The sequence below is a fragment of the Rattus rattus genome, chromosome 3 (assembly GCF_011064425.1).
Source record: "Rattus rattus isolate New Zealand chromosome 3, Rrattus_CSIRO_v1, whole genome shotgun sequence".
Lineage (NCBI taxonomy): Eukaryota > Metazoa > Chordata > Mammalia > Rodentia > Muridae > Rattus > Rattus rattus.
Genome location: NC_046156.1, coordinates 55,336,220 through 55,342,219, shown reverse-complemented (window position 1 = coordinate 55,342,219; position 6,000 = coordinate 55,336,220). Strand labels below are relative to the sequence as shown.

Genomic DNA, 6,000 nt, shown 5'->3' with positions numbered 1-6,000 from the left:
TAACGTGGAAACAACTCAGAATGAAGAGATACTTCAAAGTTTTGGGGTGTTACTCTCAAAACTTCAGTTAGTAGAGACTGCTGAAAGAAGGAAGGATCCCATTGTGGGGACAGGAGAAGGGGAGCAGGCAGAGGGTAAGCAGCCACATCTTCTGCCAAGAACTGGGGTGACACACAGATAAAGCTGGGGTTCTCCTCGGGGGCTGTGGTCCCCCAGTATTTTAGTCCTGCTCTGCCCTCCTATGGTGCTTCTAGCTCTGTGTCATCGGTATAATCCAAAGGAGAAAAAGGAAGTTCCACTTTACCCGTCCTCTTCCAGAAGTCTCCTCTTGCCTGTTGACCAGAATCACTAACAGCAAGGGGAGATATGGCTGAGGAAACAAGATGGGAACACCCACCCTCATGCCCACAGCACTGAGAAGAAGGATTGTGAACTGTTTTACTGCTTTTGCTCTGCTAGGTAACTCGTCCGTTCTCTGTCTGCTCAGCTTAAGGGTTTAGGCCCACAAGCAGCTGGCTACACAAGCAGTTTGGTGCCTGGCACTAGCATTAGGCTGGAAGCATTAGGAGGTCTGTAGAAATGAAAGAAGCATGTTTTACTGGAGTTAGAAGCCTACAGCCGGGCTAGAGTGATGGCTCAGTGGTTAAGAGCACTGACTGCTCTTCCAGAGGTCCTGAGTTCAATTCCCAGCAACCACATGGTGGCTCACAACCATCTGTAATGGGATCTAATGTCCTCTTCTGGTGTGTCTGAAGACAGCTACAGTGTATACATATATAATAAATAAATAAATCTTTTTAAAAAAGAGAAAAAAAAAGAAGCCTACAGCCTCTGGCTGTCATTTAATCGTAGCAGAGAGGAGACAGAAAGATAAGCCAAGATGGCCGTGGGCTGGATTCTGATGGTGTCATTGGAGTCCCTGCAATGAGTGCTAGCTTGGACTTTCAGTTATGTGGCTCACTAAATTTCCATTATATTTAAATCCACTGGAGTGGGTTTCTATGGTTTGTCACCGTAGAAAGATTCCTGACATTCATGTCACACAAGCATGACATGAAAAGGAACCTGTGTCTCAGATCATGTCTACCCAACTTGGCTTAGCTTAGAGAGCAAATCAAGAATGTTTGAGCAGAGCAGCTCACCCTGCTCTCCACAGGAAACTCTGGGATTGGTAAACACTCGGCCCTGATTTTGTCGCAGTAGTTAAATGCCAACAGAACACTTTTGCCTGCCTAAGTTGGTTCAACATTTTTGAGTTACGAGATCACAAGATATTTTTAGGTTGAATCCAAAAGTGTACCTGTGAAACTTACACCTCAAACTGGAGGCAACCCAGAGGGAGCCTGGATCCCTTGTCTCTCTCCCCCATAGGACCACCCTCCTCCTGCTGGGTGGGAGGCACCTTTGCTCACTGATCTGGAGGGGGAGATGATGCTTGTTGATTTTGCTTTGGGGCTTTTGGAGGCAGAGTCTCGTGCAGACCAGGCTGGAGTGGAACTTAATAGCTGAAGACATCATTGAACCCCCGGTCCTCCTGCCTCCACTTCTAAAGTATTAAGATCTCAGGTGAGGGACACCAAGCCTAAATGTTCTGTGTATTTTTCTCTAGAATATGTTTCAGAGTCATCGGCCCGTACCCATTGCCCTTTTGTTCAAGACTGTCCTAAACAGGCTTAGCATGTTCAAGTGATTCTTGAACACAAAGCTACAGCCAGGTGCAATGGTGCCTTCCTGTATCCCCAGCTTCTTGGGAATTGAGGAAGATCACAGGGAAGGGAAGAAGAGAAGGGGAGCCACTCAGCTTAGAGTGAGGAAACCTCCTGAAAGATACATTGCATAGCTCTGGATAGGTAGCAGGCAGGCTTTGTGGGACTGCCCCATGTTTGTAAGGATGCTCTCCCTTCTAGCTCTCTCTTCTAGGATCCTGGTTTTCCCTCCATTAATAATAGAGTTTCTCTTTGTTCTAATACTCTGTGCCCAGTGTCCAAGGTAGACAGAGTGGTAGGCATTAGCCAAAGCAGGGAGACACGATTTCGGGGGAAATGAGGACATGGAGGGAGGTAGCCAGACAGGCTGCTGCCTGCTGCCTCCACTTGGTGTCCCTCTGGGCCAAGGCCAAGGCCTAGCGGCTGACCCAGGGTATCTGTGTCCTTGGTTGCCTAGGTGAGGAAGGAAGAGGCTGGCAAGAGTGGAGCTGGCAGCGAGAGGACTTGGGTTACTTGGGGTTTCCTACACCTTCTCCGTTCCAGTTTCTTTCAGGGAACTCTTGGAAAAAGCCCCTGCTTCTTCCTAATTCCAACAACCTGCCAATCTGATTTCCTGTGCTGGCCCCTCCCCGTGTTTTGGAAGGGTGGCTGCCTCAGGGTCTTCCAGGATCATAGAGTGGGGAGTGGTCTTCTCTGCCTCAGGAAGCTGGAGCACATGAGCTCACGTCTGAGTTGAGGATGTGAGCAGGTTTCTCCACTGGGGGTGCCCACACAAACAGGAGCCGCTTGGCTCCTCAGCGTCACAGCCTGGCTACATCTGTTTTTCCCTGTTGAATTCAGAGCCCTGGAGCCTGACTTTGATTGTGGCTGGAGGTTGTGTGGAAGGAAAGTGTTCCGTTGCTAAACATTCAGAGGCTGGCTTGCCTTTATAAACATTCTGACTCACTCTGGTAATATTTTTTTAACTTCATACCTGACACCATGGATAACAGAGACAACTATGTCTGGACAGTTTCTCCAAAGCCGTTCTACAAGAATCAGAATAGATAATTATGCTGGAATTGCAGATCGCAACTCTGAAGGAGAGAGCTTACCCATATCCAGTCTCAGCAGCCCGGAGTTCTGGGGCCTAGCCTGTTCTTTTGGAGGAAACACCCAGGAAGCAGTAATTTTAGGACTCTCAGGAACCATTTATACAGGCAGATTTCTAGCTAAGAAATTCGCAGTTCTGAGTCTCTACTGAGAATGTAGCATGGGAATTTGGGGTTCACACTTTGCCTAGGTTCCAGTTTACCTGTTATAGCTTTGCAGCTTTTGTTTACCGCATCTCTGATTCTTTAGCTGTGGACTGGGAACTTGTGTCAGTGCAGGGCCAGCTCAGCTACTGGTGAGTTACGAACAAATACTAACTCTCACTACTGGTGGACTGAGGGGATGCTGAGGAAGAGCCATCTGATGAGGGAAGACAGCACCCGACAGAGGAACAGTTGGGGCGGGCTTAGACCAGCATCACATGGGCCTTCTCAGCAGTGGTTCTTGGCATGTGTCAAGTGCAGGATACAGGTATCCCTGCAGAGGGCTGAGGCCCCAGGAAGTGGCACCAATGATGTGGAGTGAGGCACATGGAGCACCTAGAATGCCAACCAGTATCTGGTAGCTGCTGCAGCTGTTATTTAGAAAGCGTCTAGCCCTATCCCATGAGCTCAGATGCATGTATATGCCTCTACATACATAGATACAGCCAAAACGTAGAATTGGTTCAAGCAACCACAGATCAAAGATCTTTTTATTAAATGCATCTCTTCTGAACATGTACAGACCTTTTCGTGCTATTAGTCCCTAAATAATAAGCCTCTAGAACATGTGTGTTGTGCCAGATATGATAAGTGACCTGGAGGTGATTTAGAGGATGCAGGGACATGCGAGTGAATTATGTGTAAATATGATGTCATTTCGTGAGTGGCTCATGCATCCACTGGTTGGTGTGTGGACTCCTGGGACTAAACCCCATGGCTACTGAGTGAGTGATAGCTGCAATTATGTGCTTTTAAGGGAAACTGGAAGGAAAACTTCTGCAGAGACACACACAAAACAAAATTAGATGAAAAACCAATCATTAGCAGGTTGCATAAGACCATCTGCTGCCAAGATCACTGATGGTGGTGAGCATGCCAATGTACCTACTCCCAGCGAGGATTTCTAGATGTGTTTGTGCCGATGGGCCTTGAACAGGCCAGGCCCTCTCGGTCCTTTGTTAACTGAAATGATGCCTCTACAATGGTCTGAACTCTGAGGAGGAAAAATGGAATCGACAGGGAAGTCGGCATCCCCCGGGAAAGCTGCTGCTGGTATCTCGCTGGCATCACAAAGCCCAGCCACTAAGGATAAAATGCGATTTCAAAGGGCTTTCCTTTATCAAATCAAGAAAAATAGGGGCTTAGAAAACACAAGAGATTTATTAAGTAGGTCACATGTTTGTCTTGTGTGCTCTTAGGAAGAGAGGACTCTATGGAAGCCATTTTGGAATTAAAACGTAGTTATAAGCTAACTGATCCGCCAGCAGCTCTTTTTAAAACCAAACTTTAAAGAAGGTATCCTAGGAAGCCTTAGGGCTTACATCGCGTAGACTCTTACAGCCAGGTTTGGCAGGCCCAAGGAACGAGTTGCAGGAAACTCCTGTGTTTCTCTCCAGCCCCAAAGAGAGTCTCATTTCCAACCAGGAGGGCAGTTGCGTCCTTTCACACAGAGGCTTGCTATGGAGCAGAAGCTGCTGAGACGCTTAGGCATTTTTGTCCATACTGGGGTGCTGCATGCTGTTTGAGTGAGTACATGTCCTGGTTATTGCCAGAGAGACCTAGTGAACTGTGCCCACTGCGGAGGACCTCTCTTCTAAGTTCTCCAGCCCCTGTACACTGGCAGGCTGCCCTTTCATGACATCGCTTTCCTATCTCAGACCTCCTCCAGATATGAGGCACATCCCACCTGGCTGACACTGAGAGCACAGCCTAATACATGTTCTTCATTGCAATGGGATCTCAGAATGTGTGTCTAAGCACAGACGCTTGGAGGGATGAGGCAGTCGGTCCGGGACTTTGAACTTATTTCACTGAGCACTGGAGAAATATATACTGACTGAAGGTTCTCACTTGTGCACTTGTAAGGAGGGCTAAGACAAGATTTGTAGACCTGAAATCTTCAGAAAACTGTGGGAACTTACAGAGGTCCAATTCACACTAGAACAGAGCACGGTCCCCAGCTGCCTGGACTGTAGTGTACAATAGAGGAGGATTTAGGGAGCTGGACCATAGGCTGTGACCCCAACTCTATCTTCACACTGGATCAAACAGCAGTTGTAGTAGTAGGGACAGGAAGCAATGACATTGTAAGCAAGAAGTCAGTACATTAAGATGGCTCTCCCTTGAGGCGTTATGGAAAAGCGCTGATAGGATGTTGTTGCTGCCGCTGCCGCCATCACCACCACTGCCCCTTAGTCAACTATCTCAGTAAGGAGTGCAGGATAAGAATCAGGACTCTTGCCTCTGACCTCTTGGGAAATCATAGGGATGTCCTCTCTACCCAACCAAGCTGCTTTGAGGAACAAAGAGATGATAGAAAGGAAAGAGCTTTGAAAAGTGTTCAGGCGATGGAGCCAATACTGTTGTATTTAAATGATACCAGTTCTCTTGTAACCACATCCATTCCCCATGGAATGATCCTCTTAGTGAAAGGGGATCCAGAGGGATTGATAGAGCTAAAGCAGAGGGAGCGTGAGTCCCTCCAGACTGCACAGCCAACCCTTCCCCACTTAGGAACCAACAGGTACCCTGAGAACCTTTTGATCCGGGCTGGACTGGATAGTACAGGAAGCAGTGTCACTAGCTTGCAGCCCCATCTAGGTCTGTTAACAGATAGGCCTGCCCACAAACCAGTTGTGAGCAACCCAGAGGAACCCCCAGGAAGTGCCTGAATGCCAGAGTCAGGGGTTCCCCACAGGGGTGGGGCCCAAGCTCCCCACCACCACTTCCGGGTGAATAAAAATGGTTTTTAAGTGACTCATCTGACTAAAATGCAAAAGGAAAAGACAGACTATTCGCCTTACTCCGTGAGTCAAGCACGAAGCCCGGCCCTAGCATTGTGCTATTCCTTATCTCAGGATAGGAGAAGGAAATCAGGAGGGCCAGGCCCAAGTCTCCCAGAACCAGCACATTGCAGTCCTTGTTTTCTATGAGGAAACTCCTCCTGGGGCTTGACTTGGAAGGAGAAATCTTAACCAACTGAAGTTAAGACTTTTGCT

General features: G+C 48.0%; 1 protein-coding gene across 1 annotated transcript in view; it reads left to right on the top strand.

Annotated features, from left to right (window-relative positions):
• Positions 1-6,000, top strand: part of Tspan2 (tetraspanin 2) — a 37,737-nt gene that overhangs the window by 16,294 nt on the left and 15,443 nt on the right. The gene's annotated exons all lie outside the window — the stretch shown is intronic.